We start from the raw sequence: 20025 nt of genomic DNA, 5'->3' as shown, positions 1-20025 counted from the left end.
TAAATTCTTCAAAACCGGTGTTGGTAAAAGTATGAGTATGCTCGAACCGGAACGGAAGCGAACTGCTTCTGATTGCCCTTTCCGAATCCTCCGATTTCATCAAAAGCGGGAGCTACAAACAAAGGACGTCGTTAGCAATATGAGATAAAAATTATATTTTTTTTATTGCATTACCCAAGCGGCGGACGTTGTCCCGGAACCCCCTGCAGCCGAAATGGTAGCTATCGCACCGAATTCTTCGAAGCCAGTCGAACCCGCCTTTAAGGTTGCGCCGTTCCGAATCCCCCGAAAACCGGATCTGCAGCTGCTACTTGTGCGGTGTTGGTTCTGCTCCCTCCAAACCACCGAAAATCTTGTTGATTGTGGTGTTGGCAGCATGGCCATGGCTCGTCTCCGTCTGGGTTGTACCGAAAGCCGGAGTCGACGCGTGCAGCGCTCCGGAGTCAAAATTTCCGAAAACAGCTGCGAATCTGAAGCCTAGTCCACACTAGGAGACGGTTCGTCTCGAGACGGTCTCAGCGTCTCCCATTTTCTTCGGGAGACACTGAGACCGTCTCAGGTTTCCAACAACAACAACAGACAACAAAGTTCGTCTCATAACCAGAGATGCCAATGTGCCTGATTTTTCAGGCGTTGCCTGATTTTTCGAGGATCTGCCTGACAACCTGATAAGTCATTGATTTTCCCTGATTTTTGAAAATATGCCTGATTTTGCCTGATTTTTGCGAATGTTATGAAAAATGGGTAGTAAGGAACTGGAGTAGGTACCGTAGCTGAAGTGAAAAAGTGAAAATGTGGCTGAATCAAAGCAATCGAAAGATTCCCGTTAATTCTTATTACAAAAGAGAATTGAAGGGAATCTTTTGATTGCTTTGATGCAGTAGAGTTATTCATCTAAGTAGGCTCACAACACATGTTGGAGTGAAAATGTGGAGAGATGATCAAAAAAAAAAAAAAGGTCATCACTTTGAGCGTAATTTCCGTTACTTTTACGTTCACACTCATCTGGCGCAACCCCTTATAGTGTAGTTTTGACCCGTTATCGGAAAAGACTGGGTTAACTCCTTTTTCATGTAAACTCCTTGTACCCTTTATAGTGTACACAGCATGTACGTCAAACAGAGGTGCAAATTAGTAATGTAAGCATGTAAAATCTACACATTATTTTGGAAGCCCGCTCTGCGATGTCAGCCCTTTGATGTTAGCCCGTTGAAGTGTCAGAAGGATGGAAAGAAAATAATAAAATCAAATCAGTTGGTTTTGAATTTCTGTATTCGGCTAGGTATAATTTCCATGCTCCTGTTATAGAATAGGAAAATATTCAATCAACTGATCTTCTTTCAGCATTAACCGATTCATTGAATCGTCGAACGAGATCGGCTACGGCAGAAAGAGTTCTATATTCTGAATGACAAGTTAAAAAACTACCCTTTATTTAGTAAGCCAGCTTTTCTAAATAATGTGTAAAATTGACTCGATGGAACGACACTTTTTTTGACAGATCTCGGCTGTTCGCAATAATGGGTCAATTTTACAAGTTTAAGGTGTTGCGCCAAGTGAGTGTGTTGCCTGATTTTGCCTGATTTTTATTTCGCAAGTTCCCTGATTATTGAAAATAAATGTTGGCAACCCTGCTCATAACAAAAATCGCAGTTCATGTTGCCTACACGCTAGAAATCATTAAACCATTTACGATTCAAAAATAACCATTTTTTACCTTTTCCCGGGAAATGTCATTTTATGAGTTCTCCTTGAGAAGTCATAAAATGACTTCTAGGGGAGAAGTTTGAATATGGTTATTTTTCAATCGTAAATTGTAGCATCCTAGAAGTAAGAAAATGGTTATTTTTTAAACGAAATATAAAGAGCAATATTGCGGAATTGAACGTTATGATAGACTTATCGACAAAATTAAGCAAAAACACGGTTTACAAATATGTATGTTGTTTATTTTATTCCTTGTATTTCTGTCCGTATGTACTATTTGCCATAGAAATGATGGCAAAAGATGATATTTGAAAATATATGGACGGAAGCAGGAAGTGATAAGGACAGCCGAAACACCCGGTAGCATTTGAAGCAGCAAAATTGATTCCCCCCACGATTACCACCGGATTCAAATGAAAAAACTAACTTATGTCGGTTCCGAACAAAGCCGGAAGTGGTGATCCCATATGCCTCGGTGACATTTTGTAGATCCGTATAGCCACTGATGAACTGATGTACAAGCTAAGCCTTGAAAAGTGTGTAAAGTCCCGACGACCGTTTTGAATCAATTTTATGTTTTTTGGTTGAGCCACCAGATGTCTCCAAGGACACCAGAGAGAACTGTCAAGAAGAAAATGAAATTTAAACAAAACAAAATAACAAACTGTTAGTCAATTACTAAAAGGTCGTATCTATTTGACAAGTTTCGAGCAAATTGATGTTGGAGATTCGTTACACATTTCTGATTTGCGTTATCAAAATTTTACGCTTGAAGCTGTTTTTCAAATTGCTTCAAACTACCATGAAGCACTTAATATAAACAGATATGTTGCGTTTAAAAGCCCGCTCAGAGAAGCCTAGAATCTGTATTTCTTCGTTGGATTGTTAATTTTAAGCTCAACTGGGTAAAATAACTGGTTCATCTGGCTTGTTCAAAGTTGTTAGTTAGCCTCTTTAGTAAAAAGAATCAAGATAAAATGAACCAAATGAATTTACCTTGTTGTGAATATATTGAAGCCGTCCATTTTTCTACGATGTTAGTTTATTAATTTTTGAGATCATATTCAGTTGCGCTCGTCCAAGAACCAGGTACTTCAAAAGTTGATTCGGCTTGCTTAAAATGATAGCATTTGAAATTTTGAATACGTTTCTGGAATTTTATAATTCAAGCTTGTTTATCTGTCATTTCGTCAGTCTCTCTAGTGACAACATTATATTGATGCTATTTTTCTCAGCTAAAATTTATTCGTAATTCATCTAATTATATAGAACAAAATTCATCTAATTGTATTTAAATTTATTTATTAATGAGTTCAAACACCATTACGCCCTCTCGAAAAATTCTTACTTTCAAAAAAGATATCTAGAAACAGTGCCATCTATTGCGCCGTTCAAAAGTTACAAATCAAGCAATAGATGGCACTGTTTTTCGTCACTTTTTAACGGCTTCTTTAAAAGAGAACACTGGAAATTTTACACAAGTTTTTGAAGATTTTTTGTTCGAGCTTGTACATCAGTTCATCAGTGGTATAGCTTCAGCAAATGGCCAAAATATCAGTATCACAACACCACTGCTGTTCGTTCACGGAGGTTTGAATGATTCCTTCATGACCGGCGGATGATGTTTTTCAGGCGGTCCAGCCAGTTCCAGCTCCTCCCGGATGGTGAAAATACTGGTCGTTAGAATATCTCGCATTTCGCAACGATTGATAGAAAACCTAAAACAAGAATGTTTCATTCAGTAACCAACCTTATTTATCCTTTGAATTCTATTTTAAAAAATATTCGAGAGAAAATAAAAACTTACCGGGGAATTGTGCGAAGTCCGCTTCCAGATAGTGCGACGACTATGCTTTTTCAGCTTTCGTTTGTTGTGCCTGATTACGATGAACCGGTTGCCAGCGGATCAATTTAAAGCGGAGCCTCCTAATCCGTGTCCTGAAATATTTGTTTAGGTTAGAATTTTTATTCGAAGATAATTTATATTAAATTGTTTACCTTTTATCATTGTCAATAGATTTGATGTTCCAGAATAACAAGGGACCGATTTAAATGAGAACTCGAGTTACGCGGTATTATGAATTAAAAAAAACGCATTCGTCTGCACATCGATTATTTTTAAAATGGCTACGATGAAAAACATAACATTTTATGGTTAATGCCCTAGAACTACAAAAATGGTTAAAATTTATGAAGGAAAAATTCTTAAAAAATAACCATATTGGCAGTTTTCGGGGCAAAGCCATAAAATGGTTATTTTTGAACCAAAAATGGTTAAACAAAAACGAGCGTGTAGTGTGGACTAGGCTTGACAGACGTTGCAGGATGACACCGATCCGTACTAAATAAACAAATTCTTGCTCACACGCTTACACTGGACTAGGCTTAAATGACGCATGGTAGAGTCTTTTTTTACATAATTTTCGCTGCATTTCGTGGGTACCCGTTAGCAGTTTTAGAACATTTGCAGGATGGCATGGATTTATAAATCCATGCCATCCTGCAAATGTTCTAAAATCAGTTTGTACACGGAAAAATTGAGTTATTCATAAAATGTATTGCGATTACACCTTCAAAATAACTAATCGGTTGTTGCTCACAATTTGTATATACCCAATTCAATTTTGAGTAGTTTTGGGTTTCCAATATACATATTTGAACTAACACTCGATTATGCAGCTCTGTATAAAAAGTTTGCTGTTGTTGGAATCTGCTGAAAAGGGATGTTCAAGGCTAACTGTGAGCTTTTTCTGTTATTTTAATGAAAAAAAGAGCCAAGAAGAAAACAAGTAACAAGAAGAAAAACATTCATGGAGATATGCGAATTATTTTTTCGGAGTTTCGATAGCAGAATTCGGCGGAAATAGGTACTTAAACTGAAAAATCGACTGGTGCTGGAACATCGCGAACAGAAAACTGCGAAGTGGCCAAAAGAAGGTTTTGGGAAAAATGAAGGACTAACCGCGGAAAACTGATTCGATGGATTTACCGGAGACAACCGGTAATCTGAGGGCGATTCTTTGGTGAAGCCGACAAATAAGCCAGCTGCGGTCATTTGAAAAAATGAGACCGAACAACATAGGGTTAACTGCAGCAAACAACTATGGTAGTTGATCAGTACAATTTATGTATCTTTTATCTGTTTGCAGATTCCTATTAGGATATTTTTGAGCATAAAAAAAACTGATTTGATGTACTTTCAACTCAATGTATTTTCATGAAAGTCCAAGAACTATTAAAAAAGGTGCGGGAAGCTCACGTAACACTGCCTCCAGGTGAATCCGAAAGTGTACTGTGTGTTCCGAAACTAAACTAGAAACGAGAAGACGATCTTTGCTCATGGTACCTTAAATGAATGAACATTCATAACTGAAATGGTTACGTCATTGGCAGTGATCCAACCCGGAATATTTCAACGGTCCCGGAAAGTCATCGGCGGGTCCGAAATTTTCTAAAACCGACAGAAATTTATTGAGACCAACATTTATTTTTGTTTGTTTGCAGGATGCAACGAGAAGCGGCCGTTTAAATAAAATCCTGTGAGGAAACCCTATGGCATCCAGCTCATTATAACGTGGAAAAACTAAAAATAGGAACGAGTATTTTGTCGCTTACGATGGTAGAACATGGTTTTTGATGAAGACAACATCAAATTCAAGTACTTCGTCCCAAGAGTAAGTATCGATTTTTACAATTTATTGTTGGAAATATCGATGCCATTTGCATAATAGACTTTATCAAATTTAGTGATAAGTTATTCTTCTTTTAAAAACGAATTGATTCTACTCAAAAGCGAAATTTTACGATAAAACACATTTCTAAAGATTTCCGTAACGTTTTATCCTTGACCTTGCATATTAGTTACGTATTACTGCTGTAATTTCAATAAATGATAAATTAATTTTTGCTTGTCTACAACATGAATACTGATTAAGTTGAAATGTGGTAGAACTTCTCTAGATATTCATTCTGATTTTGTCTGGATTTTATTTTAGAAAACGAATTCATTAATGGAATTAATTCAAAACAATGGTTTCATATAATACATACTTCAAATATTTTTCACCAAATTGATGCTTTTTTTCAATTCAAAGAAAAAACTTTGATTTCTGTTCCAGGTACATAATTCCTATCGGCATCGGAATCGGCGAATTGTGTTGCAGTAGGTATAATTCAACTTGGGACCCGGCAATGGAAAAGAAACACCTCTGCTATGGCTGAAAGGTAAGAAGTAGTTTCCGAAATTATTGTAACACTTTACAGAACCTAATTGATTGGTTTAATTTCAGGAACCGGTGCTGAGCAGGTTTATCGAATCCGGAACGGTATCTGGTTCTCGATTCTCCCGAAATTCTGCACCAGATGTTGGGTTATGATCCGAATGGTACCCGGTCAAAGAAGGTTGACAGATTCTCTCACAAAACTCACAAGCATCTACTGACGCGATGCTATGGATACGTTTAAATCTATTGTATTTCCTTTGATGACACAAATAAAGACTTAATTACTGCAAAGATATCTTTTTTTTCTAAGAAATTCTTTTCAACTTTACTTTTGTGTAGAAATTTCCAAAATGCATGGACACCCCCATGTCAAAATATACAGAATTGACTAACTGGCTGAAAGCTTTCGAATGTGTAAAAGCTTTTTGCTCACGCTCTGTGTAAAGCGCCCAAACATAAAACTAAGTGGAGACACTTTTCTCGAATCTGTATGGATTTTTATACAGAACAGAGTAACTTTGTTTACCGTGTACAGATATGCCATCCTGCAACTGTACTAAATATTTTCCATACGTTTGTTTTGATTTTGAAATTCGTAATGTTTTCAGTTATACGACAAGTGCGGCCAATTTGAACTCCGTCGGAAGCCGTTAAATTTATTTTATTGGTATCTTCGGGACTTGGTGCGGTATTTCGGTCAAACCGGTGTTTGCGCGACCATCGTTCTCGGGTTGTTGGGCCGCCTTGGTCGCTATAGTGAATTGTATCACGCGAGGTTGATCGTGGTTATTCCTTTTCGGGGGATCGGGAAGGCTCACAAGGGGCACAAAAAGTGAACCCAAAAAGAAAAGAATTTGTGTATGAAAATCAAAAAAAGGAAAAAGCTTGCGGCCCATTTGTTAGCCATTAAGCGGTGCAAAATCCCGTAAAGTTCCGGGAGTCAATTTCCGGTACCGGTGTGATAAAAATCTTCGTGGTGCAGGAAGACTAAGGAAACCATCAGCAACAGCAGCATAACAAGCTTTTCTAGTTTGGCCGTAGGGGCAATTGTGTGGCCGAAGAGGCAAAGTGTTGGGATTTCTCCACACAAATATCCGGACGCTCTCGCAACTATCGTTGCCGGTTCGTTTGGTTGTCTTGTTCCTGTGTATGGTGTGGTTGATCGGGGGAAAAGAGGAGGGTGGGATTTGGTAACTAGCCGGGTGTGAGTGATTCTGCCGTTCGTTAAAAACCGGGATGGCACTGAATGAAGAAGCTTCCAGTGAAAGGAAGGAAAAGTAAAAAACCGAAAGAAGACCAGTGTTTCTGGTTTTTTGGTAAATGTTTCCAAGTGGCATATGAATCGCTGACTGTCCGACCTCTGGCCGAAATTGGGGTCACGGCAAGTATTTGTAATTTATTAACTTTAACGTAGTCTAGAGTTACAATTACCTATTAGTTCAGGTTACGGAAAACACTTATGTTACAAAACGTTAGAGTATTAATGAATATTTTGTTTGGCTTGTCGCTTCCAACAGGAGGCGCCATACAGGATATTCTTCCTTGAGATTGTGGTATGATGGGGATGGAGATGATGAAGCATTTTGCTCGATCGTTCCGGGGTTTGAAGCAATGTTTAAGCGGTAGCTCAAAACTAAAAGGATAATTATACATGAGTTTTTAGAAAAAGATTGTAGAAGATATTTTTTCGGCTTTTAATGGTTTCTTCAATCCGACCGAACACGCTGCAAAGAGTGCCTTCGGCTAGGCTAGCCTGAGTAACAGTAACGAAGTTTACCGGGTCAGCTAGTTTTAATTAATTGTAGTTTTGAGAAAGTTAGAAATTTGCACTTGTTACTCCTACTACTACTGTTAGTATTTTCGATGGTCTCTTACTATCCACGAGAGGACTGTCAACGAGTCCGCCTAGAAAAAAACCTTCTCGTTGCACCAGGAACGTCCGCCAAGAGCACTAGTCGAGAAATCGATAAATGCTGCAGTCTGGCCACCTTCGCCTTTGCAGCAACAATAGCACAATGTGCTTGACCGTTGATGTTCCCGATTCGGCGACAAGATATAAGGCTTCTGTAGATTTAAACAATTTATTTGATTGTTAAATTTAACGTTTAGTGCCTGCGCTATGGTAAATATAATGGTCTTGTTGCCGGGGTTCAAGTCCTGAACGGTAGTATCGTGTACTGATCGGTGTTTTAGATTCGTAAGTATAAGGTCTTTTCGTAACAAGCTGTGATAGTGACTTTATGATCGAACTGCGACAGTGAATGGTGATACAAACTGTGATGACAAACTGTAGATAGTTGTTCACTAGTTTTAGCAAATAAATCAATTTTGGAGAAATGAAACCGTCTACACTAACTGTCGTATGTCACTAAACGTTCCACCATGTGTAATCAAGGATCCGTTTGTAAACTAGTATGTCTTCTTTCTACGTTTATTTTTTTCTTTACCGGAAGGCTTCTCTTTAGTCAGCATTGACGTCAGTTGTTGGTGGGGTCTTCTTGGTAGCGAAGGCGCGTTCGCTGATGCCGTAACAGTTGATTTTGATCCGAAAGTATGTTGCGCTTCTATATGCGTTTTCACTAGCAACTGAGAAGATGTGTGGTTAAATTGGTTTTCGATATTGGGACAGACGCTGTGGAGAAGTAGCACTATTGAATCTTGAGTGCCTCAACTTCTGACAGTCCTTTGATATACCGTTCTCTTTTGGCTAGAATTCGATTGCTAATAACGTCGTCCCAACTACAGTTTTCATGCCTCCACAAGACTGGCGTTCATGAATGGCTCCAGATCATTGCGGAGTTTTATCGAAAACCCGAAGACATCCTAGACTGGAATGCGCTTCATGGAGATTTTCATCTAGGAAAAGTACCCTGATTTATGGTGCGTCTCACTGGAACCATCTTCCAATACAAACCATATCGACTGAATACATGGCAGTCTACAAGGGGAAGTTCATACAGTAATTTGTAAACTTACAGAACTATTAGAATTTTTTTTTATTCTATTTTTCTGCGGAGTTCAAATAACAGTTCAACACATTTTGGTAGAATGTCGAGGTTTTAACGAAGCCCGAGACTTATGAGGATTGGAAGGCTCTATCTATGAAATTCTTTTCAACTGTAATGATAGGGAAAATTGTGTTTTGAAATTCATTAAACTTTTTTTTGTTTTTTTTTGTTCAGAAGGGTTCACGATCTTACCGTAGTTAAATTTTCCCTACCTGTCACCTAGCCTTACTCGTTTCCATAAATTTTTATTCTTGTTAATTTGAACTCGAATCTAATCATAGATTTGCTAAGTTAAAGATATATCTTCTAGTCATTGATTATACGCATCTACACGGTGATTCGGTAACTCAACTAGGATATCATAAAAAACAGAATTTAGAAAAAGTTTCTCCTCAACTGATCAAACAATAAACTGAATGCTTAAATAGCTTAGTTATAAGTATCGTCAAATTATCAACAGAATAGGACCAGAACAATGCTGGTTTTTAAAACCTCATCACTAATTGTGGTCAACTTCTCTGACAAACTACACTCAATCTACACGATAGCGACTCTAATTAAATAAACCGTTTGCCTGATTTTAAATGTTCGAACTTAATTATCTGGACTATCTACTCATCCTTGCTTATCGAAATCATACTTTCTATTTTATACTTCGATTTATGAATTTCAAACCAAACCTACCAAAAGTAAATAAATAATAACATATGTCGGAAGTGTATTACAAAATGAAATATCATATTTGTCAAAAACAGTATTCCCGTCCAATGAGCATCTAGTTTTTGTAAAATGCTTGATTTAAGAATAAGCCAACGAAATTCATAAACCGCAAATGCACACATTCTAGAGCATTGGGGAGGCGAATACCATTACCTAGCAATATTTGAAACATTCTAATTCTTTGAAACTAATCTAGCTAACTACCTAACCAAACAGATTACGCCCTATTGAAAAATATCACTTTATGACGGCTGTTGAATATTCGAGTAAAAAACCAATTTTGGTAGCGAAACGCTTCAAACTGTAATTTATTATAAACATATCCCAAGCAACATTTTAAACACTTGATGGTTTTATAGTAAAATTTCGAAGTTTTATAACGTAATTGCGGAAGTCTTTATAGCCGTGAAGCGTCTTTCGACAAGACACTTACAAATACCACTTTCAGGATATCTACGGGACGATTATAAAACCTGCTTAGAAAACCTCAATCAAATTTAAGAATATTTTATTCTCCGTGTATATAGCGGTTTTGAAAGCCGCTATAAAGCAATTACAAAACCTTGCTACACTCTAGGCCGGTCTAACCCAAAACCAAGTTGAAATGCCGCAAAATCGGATGAAACTGCACGGTAAACAAAGTTACTCTGTTCTGTATAAAAATCCATACAGATTCGAGAAAAGTGTCTCCACTTAGTTTTATGTTTGGGCGCTTTACACAGAGCGTGAGCAAAAAGCTTTTACACATTCGAAAGCTTTCAGCCAGTTAGTCAATTCTGTATATTTTGACATGGGGGTGTCCATGCATTTTGGAAATTTCTACACAAAAGTAAAGTTGAAAAGAATTTCTTAGAAAAAAAAGATATCTTTGCAGTAATTAAGTCTTTATTTGTGTCATCAAAGGAAATACAATAGATTTAAACGTATCCATAGCATCGCGTCAGTAGATGCTTGTGAGTTTTGTGAGAGAATCTGTCAACCTTCTTTGACCGGGTACCATTCGGATCATAACCCAACATCTGGTGCAGAATTTCGGGAGAATCGAGAACCAGATACCGTTCCGGATTCGATAAACCTGCTCAGCACCGGTTCCTGAAATTAAACCAATCAATTAGGTTCTGTAAAGTGTTACAATAATTTCGGAAACTACTTCTTACCTTTCAGCCATAGCAGAGGTGTTTCTTTTCCATTGCCGGGTCCCAAGTTGAATTATACCTACTGCAACACAATTCGCCGATTCCGATGCCGATAGGAATTATGTACCTGGAACAGAAATCAAAGTTTTTTCTTTGAATTGAAAAAAAGCATCAATTTGGTGAAAAATATTTGAAGTATGTATTATATGAAACCATTGTTTTGAATTAATTCCATTAATGAATTCGTTTTCTAAAATAAAATCCAGACAAAATCAGAATGAATATCTAGAGAAGTTCTACCACATTTCAACTTAATCAGTATTCATGTTGTAGACAAGCAAAAATTAATTTATCATTTATTGAAATTACAGCAGTAATACGTAACTAATATGCAAGGTCAAGGATAAAACGTTACGGAAATCTTTAGAAATGTGTTTTATCGTAAAATTTCGCTTTTGAGTAGAATCAATTCGTTTTTAAAAGAAGAATAACTTATCACTAAATTTGATAAAGTCTATTATGCAAATGGCATCGATATTTCCAACAATAAATTGTAAAAATCGATACTTACTCTTGGGACGAAGTACTTGAATTTGATGTTGTCTTCATCAAAAACCATGTTCTACCATCGTAAGCGACAAAATACTCGTTCCTATTTTTAGTTTTTCCACGTTATAATGAGCTGGATGCCATAGGGTTTCCTCACAGGATTTTATTTAAACGGCCGCTTCTCGTTGCATCCTGCAAACAAACAAAAATAAATGTTGGTCTCAATAAATTTCTGTCGGTTTTAGAAAATTTCGGACCCGCCGATGACTTTCCGGGACCGTTGAAATATTCCGGGTTGGATCACTGCCAATGACGTAACCATTTCAGTTATGAATGTTCATTCATTTAAGGTACCATGAGCAAAGATCGTCTTCTCGTTTCTAGTTTAGTTTCGGAACACACAGTACACTTTCGGATTCACCTGGAGGCAGTGTTACGTGAGCTTCCCGCACCTTTTTTAATAGTTCTTGGACTTTCATGAAAATACATTGAGTTGAAAGTACATCAAATCAGTTTTTTTTATGCTCAAAAATATCCTAATAGGAATCTGCAAACAGATAAAAGATACATAAATTGTACTGATCAACTACCATAGTTGTTTGCTGCAGTTAACCCTATGTTGTTCGGTCTCATTTTTTCAAATGACCGCAGCTGGCTTATTTGTCGGCTTCACCAAAGAATCGCCCTCAGATTACCGGTTGTCTCCGGTAAATCCATCGAATCAGTTTTCCGCGGTTAGTCCTTCATTTTTCCCAAAACCTTCTTTTGGCCACTTCGCAGTTTTCTGTTCGCGATGTTCCAGCACCAGTCGATTTTTCAGTTTAAGTACCTATTTCCGCCGAATTCTGCTATCGAAACTCCGAAAAAATAATTCGCATATCTCCATGAATGTTTTTCTTCTTGTTACTTGTTTTCTTCTTGGCTCTTTTTTTCATTAAAATAACAGAAAAAGCTCACAGTTAGCCTTGAACATCCCTTTTCAGCAGATTCCAACAACAGCAAACTTTTTATACAGAGCTGCATAATCGAGTGTTAGTTCAAATATGTATATTGGAAACCCAAAACTACTCAAAATTGAATTGGGTATATACAAATTGTGAGCAACAACCGATTAGTTATTTTGAAGGTGTAATCGCAATACATTTTATGAATAACTCAATTTTTCCGTGTGGCTCCCGACGAAAATGAGTTTGAGGGGGTTTTCCCAAACTTGAGAATAAACGTAATTTTTGCAACTTAATTTTGGGGCATGTCATGCGGTGGGATTTTTTGACGTAGAATTACGTCTTACGGCAACACTATAGGGGGGCAAATTGAAATTTGCGAACCGAACTCGCGTCACGAAAAACTCCTCTTTAAGAGCCATCACATCTAAAGGATTATGACGTCATCACCAACGCCTGCTTTGATGGGTTTTGTTTCTCCATACCTACGATAGGTATAAAACAAAGGGCTCTGCGGTCGACTCGGTTTCAGTTTCGTTCTGCCCGTCGAGTTGAACAGAGTTAGCTGCTCTTCGATCGGTGATTGGACCCCACCAGCAGCAGGACCCCGAATAGCAGTTTTGTTCAGCATCAAGTGTAGTGGCATGAACCAGCCAGAGACAGCAAGCAGCGCAGATGACCAGCGGCAGAGAATTCCAGTGGCGGAGAGTAGTTTCGTTGCTGCTGTGCGCCCTGGGTACACGTTAAATGAATGGCGCCGGATACAGACAGAGCTGCTTGGAGTTCCCGTTCGCAAGCTGCGTTGCGTGCAAAAATGCTCTGATGGCGGCTGGTCGCTGAATCGGTGCGCATAGGAGGGGCTTGGTTTGGAGAGATGCTGTTTAGGAGAGTTTATCGATCGGCGAGGGGTGCTCGCTTGTATAAAAACTGGTTATGCGGAATAGGTCAAATATTTTTCTTAACTTGAACTGTGATTTCGGTTGCTAAGATTTTTATTTCACACTAGCTGTTCCCATACGAACTCCGTTTCGCTTTCAACTTGGAATATGTTATGAACAGTTTGTATGAAAGTCAATAGCCAAATATTTTCTTAATGCATTTCTGAATTAATTGTTAAGTTATAATTGCAAAAATATTGAACGAACACCTCTTCTGTCGTCTGCTACTTCATTTGAAATCAGAAATTGATTGCCCGTGCCAAAAAAAAACCCCCCGTTTAAAAATGTCGAGTCGATCGTCGCCAACCCCCTGGCAACTTGACGTTTCCCATACAAATCGCGTGTGCCAGTTTTTTCTGGTTCTCTGGTTCTGTCAAATCGAAAATCGAGCTACTTAACATGTCGGAAGGACGCATATTGAAATATGTTTTCTGTAACTGATTCCATAACTAAAATAAGTTTTAAATTTGGAACTTTTAACTATGTTTTATGTGCAGTGAATCTGTTTTCAAAAGTTTAGTCCAAGAAAACGAGTAGGGCGTTAATTTGTGTGTCCTACATAAGGTATAAAAGTTCTGGGCTGCTTTAAATAAATTACTGATATCCGGCAGTTTTTTGGGACAAGTTTACCTTCCACCGAAACTGTTGAAGGCACTCAAGCACAATAAATGCATCAGCATCAATCATTAAGTGATTGCCATAAGCTGCGATGCATATGAAAATTTTAAAATTACAAAACAATCACATTATAGCAGAACTTTTGCCATTTTATAGAAATACTCTTCCTACACATTATATAAATCGGTAGAATATTGAATAAGATTAACAATTTCGGTTAAAATTTTTTTGTTATTCTTTCGAAAGTTATGAATTTGCCTGATTCGCACCACATTTAATAGTGTGCCCCTTCCATATGCATGACTCAAAAAGTATGTAAACAAGCGGCACACATGCGACATCTGCGATTTTGAAACAGATACACGAAACTCGACCGAACTGTCAAGTTGCCAGGGGGTTGATCGTCGCATAACAACGCAATTATTGCCAAAAAGCTAAACTCCTTTTGGTGGCCTCTTATACAATCTTTGATATCTGAAGTTGATTGTCCGTCTCTGAAAACTACCGTGTGCAAATTTTCATCCCAATCCGATGTATAACAACGACGATATTTCAAAAATATTGTAAGGTTAATATGGACGACCCCTTAGGCCGACCCCTGACTTTAATTTGGATAAGTGAATTCAATTCTTTGTCCCAAATAACCCCTATTTGCCAATTTTCAACCCAATCCGATGTATAAAAACAGCAAGATGACTAAGATATTGAAAACTTAATATAGACAAACATCATTTCTTAGGAAGCTTGAATAGATTTGGCCTAATAGTTTTATCTTCAAAAGATTAAACTGCTTTTTTATCTTTTCCATCCCTTATCTTATGAAAATATCTGTTGAAGATTATCCCACTTTTCAATATGGATGATTTTGTTGAGCATGTTGAAAACTCACTTCGCATGTTTTTAACTGCATGTGTGTATTTTTTTCGCTTTTCAATTTCGCAATGTTTAATTTAGTTTACCTTAAATGTTGGAAGTTCTACTAATAGCTTTTTGAAGTTATCGAAAACAAATCATTTCGAAAACACCATTTCTATATTATGAAAAAGGATTTTTTGGAGTTCTGTTTTTTTTTCATGGGCACAAACATCCAATTAATAGATGGTAGAATCGACCACATCGATCATCAATGATAATTCAAAAGTTAGAAATTGGTCAGTGAAATCGAATTGGATAAAACTCAAAACCTCAAATTTTATTATCTTATCAATTTTCTAATCCCCCATCAAAATTCCAATTGAAGCGTTAAAATCGCAGCCTTGAACTTATATACTCTGAATCTAAAAAAATTTTCTTTCTCTATGAGGAATTCCAAAAATATAAAAATGGTTGACCTTCAAAGCCCCCCAGCTGCGGTAAAGAGCACTTTGAAAGCCACTACTATTCTAGTCAATATATTCCTAACAGGCTAGTTGTATTTTTCAATCAAAATGTAGGCTTATAATTGTATTCAAATATCTCGTACCGGTAGCATGTGCTTTGAACAGTAGAAGGTCCAAAAAACACCCGCCAAAATTTTCACTTTCAAATTTTCAATGCTCAGCAAGCTTCGATTTGCTATCCAGTACATGTGAGCTCTGGATGGTCGTTTTTAATAGCCTGCCCATGGTGATGGTGAAAATAATCCCGCCAACGAAACGAACGGAAACGAAAGTCGGTTCACAAAATGGGTGCCATGACTTTTGGTTCGGGGGAATAAAACCGTTGTTGTTTGGACGATCGCCTTCAAAAGGGGTCATCCGAAAATCTAAAAACATTTTTCATCATTCCTGGTCCTAATGAGCACCCATGCCAAATTTCAGCTCTCTAGCTCTTAAGGCAGCTGAGCCTATTGAAGACAAACATACAAACGAACAAACGGAAATTACTTTTTATATATATAGATTTAGATCTAAGATGCATGTCTCAAGTTTCCCGACAAGTATGGGAGACTTTCAGAAACCTAAATGTAAACATAAACAAGTCTCATCTACCGAAATCGCAGTTCAAGTTGACGAGTGTGAACACTTTCTCATATTTCGAAAAAAAAAATTGGCTCAAGGACTTCAGTCCTGCAATTTTTTTAACCTTCTCAGTTTTTTAACTTTAAAAACGTCAAAATTATTGATTTTTTTTATTCGTCACAATTGTTTATCAATTGCTGTGACAAATTGTAATATTAATCATTTTTTTTAGCTATACGCAGTAGCTTTAGAAAAAGGGTTTCAGAATGAATGCCCAAATGATACCAATTTTTTTTATTTTTCATTCAGCTCTGGACTAATTAAACTAAAACTAAAAATTTCCCATTTGTTGTTTCGCTCAAATAAACTCCAAATCTATTCACTGGACTCATTTTTTGGATATTTCGGAAATGGTCTTTTTATTTCTTCGCAAAACTGAATTTGTTGGGCGGAGGTGAAATTAACTTCAATCTATCGAAATTTTAAGAAGAATTGTTATTATATTGAAAGCCACTGTTATAAAAATCGGTTAAAATCATCATTTAAAAAATCGCCATAAATTCAATACAAACAATATGAACGATTGACAGGAGCAAATTGTAATTCTACGTTTGCGGTCGTAGCAAAAATACAACCTCCTCAACTTTTTTGGGATTTTTTTCATTTGATGAACCAAATATCAAAAGGGAGTATGAAAATTTAATGAACACAATATTTTTATTCATATTTCTTATTTAATTTTATTCCCAAAAATATTTTTTTCACAATAAACTGACTTCGGCGGAAGTTTTTGAAGAAAGTAATTTAATAAACTCGAGCCTGATTCAGCCCGGAGAAATTTTCAAGCAATTCGGTCAGGGATTAAAGAGTGCCGTTGCCATCATAAAGAACAGATCTTCTTAAAGCTTACATTTTCCTTCCAGAATCAATGGGTCTGTCCTGCAGGATGTACCCGGAAGGAAACCAGGCTGAAATCATCACTGGAATTGACATCCGGTGGATATAGTATCAACGGCTACGATTCTTCCGGTTTCCCACTGGTTTTTCTTCCTTCCGGAAATTCTCTGGAGGCATGATGTAAATACTGTTCTAGTAGGTACGGCTTCTAAAGAAGGTATAATCCATGAAAAAAGCGTTTACTGGAAGAATATAAATTAGAATGCATTAAGCATAATAAAATTTCATCAAATTTAAAGCATTTTACCAAAAATTGTTTCCGATGCGACTGGCTTTGTTTTGCTTACAAAACGAAACTAACTGAAAATAAAGGGAAATTTTTTTGGGGTGGTCAGTTCGAGCTTCGAACTTTGATTTTGGTGCATTGACAGCAGCCCAAAATTAAGAACGCCAGTCGAACTTTGTTTTGATGCACTGGCGTTCTTATTTTTGGGTTGTTTTGGTTCTGAGTGTATAAAACCCTGTCAAAATGTCATAAAACGTCAAGTGTCACTGATCGAAAAATAAATAAAAACAACGAAAAGAAGATGAACAAGAAAACAAAAAAAAAAGGATTTTGCAATCGATTTCTAAAATCTAAAAAAATAGGGGGGGTGGTTAGCTCAGTCAGCTAGCCGGTCTGATTTTCAATCAGATGATGAGAGGTTCGATTCCTCACCCCCCTAACAAAAAATAGCCCTAAGTTATACATCTTTAGCTTAGGGCTAACAAGAATAGGTCTTCGGAAACGCACAGAATAAGAATGTCTTCGGACAATAAAAAAAACCAAGAATTGTAAACTCTTCATGAGTACAAGAATCGAATAAAGGCCTCGGCCAAGAATAGGTCTTCGGACAAAACATACAAGAAATTGTAAACTCCCCTGGAGTATAAACACAAGAAGTAAAAAAATCGGGTATCGCCCATACAACCATGAATAACAAACACGCACATGTATTCGAAATAACGATTGTAAACTCCCCGGAGTATAAACACAAGAAGAGCAGGCACAATAGCTACCGATAAAGTAGATTCGAAAATTCTAAAAATAGATATGCAGAAAAACAACACAAGAACACATATACACAAGAACTGTAACATACACTAGTCAGCCAAGTTGGGCCATAATTGGCCCTAGGCAAAGTCGTGTAAACGCAGACAAATAAAAAAAAAAAATCTAAAAAAGGTAAATTTTTCATCATTTGATAATCCTTATCGTGGAGCTAATATGTTTTTTTTACAGAGTAATGGTCGACCATCGCTTAAGTTTTGGTGCGCATGTCAAATACTGTTGCGAAAGTGCATCGAAAGTCATAGATTCATTGGCCTGGATTATGCCGAACTGCCATGGTCCAAAGAGTAGCAAGAGACGTCTCCTTGCGAGCGTAGCACTGTCGAAACTACGATACGGAGGAGCGGCCTGGAGCTCCGCGATAGAGGTAGAGCGCAACAGATCCAAATTACGGAGCACACATCGGTTGATAGCCATGCGAGTTTCCTGTGCGTACAGGACCATATCAACAGATGCAGCTTTTGTCATCGCGGGCATGGTTCCCATCGACATAACTCTGGCGGAGGATATGGAATGTTACAAAGCAAGAGCTGTTAGAGGAGTGCGTAATATTCAACGAGCAGCGTCAATGCTCAAGTGGCAGGAGCAATGGGACGCATCGAACAACGCAAGATGGACGCATAGGCTAATCCCGAGACTTTCAGACTGGGTAAATCGGAAGTATGGAGAGGTCAACTTCTACCTGACGCAGTTCCTTTCGGGTCATGGGTGCTTTAAGCAATATCTTCATCGGTTTAAGCTTATCAGCTCGCCTTATTGCCCGGAATGCGTAGAGACGGAGGAATCGGCAGAACATGCTATCTTTGTCTGCCCCAGGTTCAATTCAAGGCGTCAACAACTTCAAAATTTGAACGCTGAAAACATAGTGAGTGAAATGTGTCGCGACGAACAGTCATGGCGTGCTATAGTCGACGAAATCTCGCAAATCATGCGCGATCTGATAAGGATCAGGAAAGATGATGAACGGAGAGAGCGAGATAGTCAACCAAATTTGACAAGCTAATGAAAGGTCTTGGGCATCGTATGACACTTCAATTCAAAAGCAACGCGATCTTAGGGCGCGGTATAACCCTAATCTGGACTCATACGTGTGGTGGGACTTAAAAGGTCTCACGTACTCAGCTACGATCTTTCCTGCAGCAAAAGGAAGCGGAGATACCATTCGGGGTGGTCGTGTCAGGATTCTAGCTTGGTAGTTTCTCAATCGGCCATGCCTTGGTGGTTAGAAATCCTGCGGAAGTGGTTGCTGTGACGAGCGCGAGTTACTTTGGAAGCGTTACCTAACCGGCACACGTTTCGAGGTCTCCGGGATAGTGGATGCTGTGACGGGCGTGAGTTATTATGAAAGCGTTACCTAACCGGCACACGTTTCGGGGTCTTCCGTACCAGTCTGAAGTTGACGATAGAGGAAAAGGAGAAGGAGGAAGAAGGATAAAGCAGAACGATGATCAAGGAGAAATTGAGGAAAAATTGAGAAAGAGGAAAAGGGTGAGATGTATAAGTGCATGATCACAGCCTACCCCTTGATGTAGTATCATAGGGTGAAACCAAGGGGCACATCTGGCACACGAAGCCCAAGGTGGTTTTAGTGGGACGAACCCACACACGGCAGCAAACACCCGGCTGTTATGGTTTGAAGTCAAATTTCCATCTTGTAAAAAAAAAAAAAAAAAATGGCGACAGCAGCCCTCTCACGGGCCATGTCGAATAACTCGGCGATCCGCTGCAGCAGAAGGAGGGTCCTGGCGAGTGTTACCTCGTCCATTTTTCGGTACGGAGCGGCAGCCTGGAAGGCAGCCTTGTGTAGGCAGTGTAACCTGCAAAAGCTCTGCAGAGTGCAGCGGCTGATGAACCTGCGTGTAATCAGCGCATACCGGAGGATGAGACGGAATTTGTGATGAATCATACTGCTGATCTTTAACAGCAGCTCTATTTCCATGGACCTATCAACTTGTGTCGTCGACAGCTTTCTCTCGACTGAGGTCGGATGATGGATTGGTCTGGAGCCAGTTTCGGCAGTAAAAGTACCTGAGATGGAGTATAGTGCGTGAGTAACGAGGAGTGGATACAAACTTGTAAAGGCTCACCTTAGCAAAGGTCCTACGCAGTCCAGACGAATACATGCCCTTGTTAAAACAGCGAAGCTTCCACAGCCCATGACTGGTTAATAGTTGAACGTTGGGCGCGCCAGGATTTCCCATTGCGCTCTTGCGCAGAACGAAGAAAAACATCAT

The 20025-nt window shown here is 38.3% G+C and overlaps 3 long non-coding RNA genes across 3 annotated transcripts; 1 reads left to right on the top strand and 2 right to left on the bottom strand.

The window, feature by feature from the left end:
- The first annotated feature begins 4284 nt into the window (after window positions 1–4284).
- Window positions 4285–6199, top strand: LOC129758315 (uncharacterized). Its single transcript, XR_008739944.1, has 5 exons — window positions 4285–4790; window positions 4857–5146; window positions 5212–5381; window positions 5826–5931; window positions 5997–6199. It is a non-coding gene; the product is annotated as an uncharacterized LOC129758315 (long non-coding RNA).
- Window positions 6200–10547: 4348 nt separating this feature from the next.
- On the bottom strand, window positions 10548–12620 carry LOC129757160 (uncharacterized). Its single transcript, XR_008739633.1, has 5 exons — window positions 11957–12620; window positions 11601–11890; window positions 11366–11535; window positions 10816–10921; window positions 10548–10750 (listed from the first exon to the last, which is right to left on the bottom strand). It is a non-coding gene; the product is annotated as an uncharacterized LOC129757160 (long non-coding RNA).
- A 3510-nt stretch (window positions 12621–16130) lies between these two features.
- On the bottom strand, window positions 16131–20025 carry LOC129750656 (uncharacterized). Its single transcript, XR_008738439.1, has 3 exons — window positions 19879–20025; window positions 16988–19819; window positions 16131–16922 (listed from the first exon to the last, which is right to left on the bottom strand). It is a non-coding gene; the product is annotated as an uncharacterized LOC129750656 (long non-coding RNA).

Source organism: Uranotaenia lowii, chromosome 3, assembly GCF_029784155.1.
Source record: "Uranotaenia lowii strain MFRU-FL chromosome 3, ASM2978415v1, whole genome shotgun sequence".
Lineage (NCBI taxonomy): Eukaryota > Metazoa > Arthropoda > Insecta > Diptera > Culicidae > Uranotaenia > Uranotaenia lowii.
This window is presented reverse-complemented; position numbering and strand designations above follow the sequence as displayed.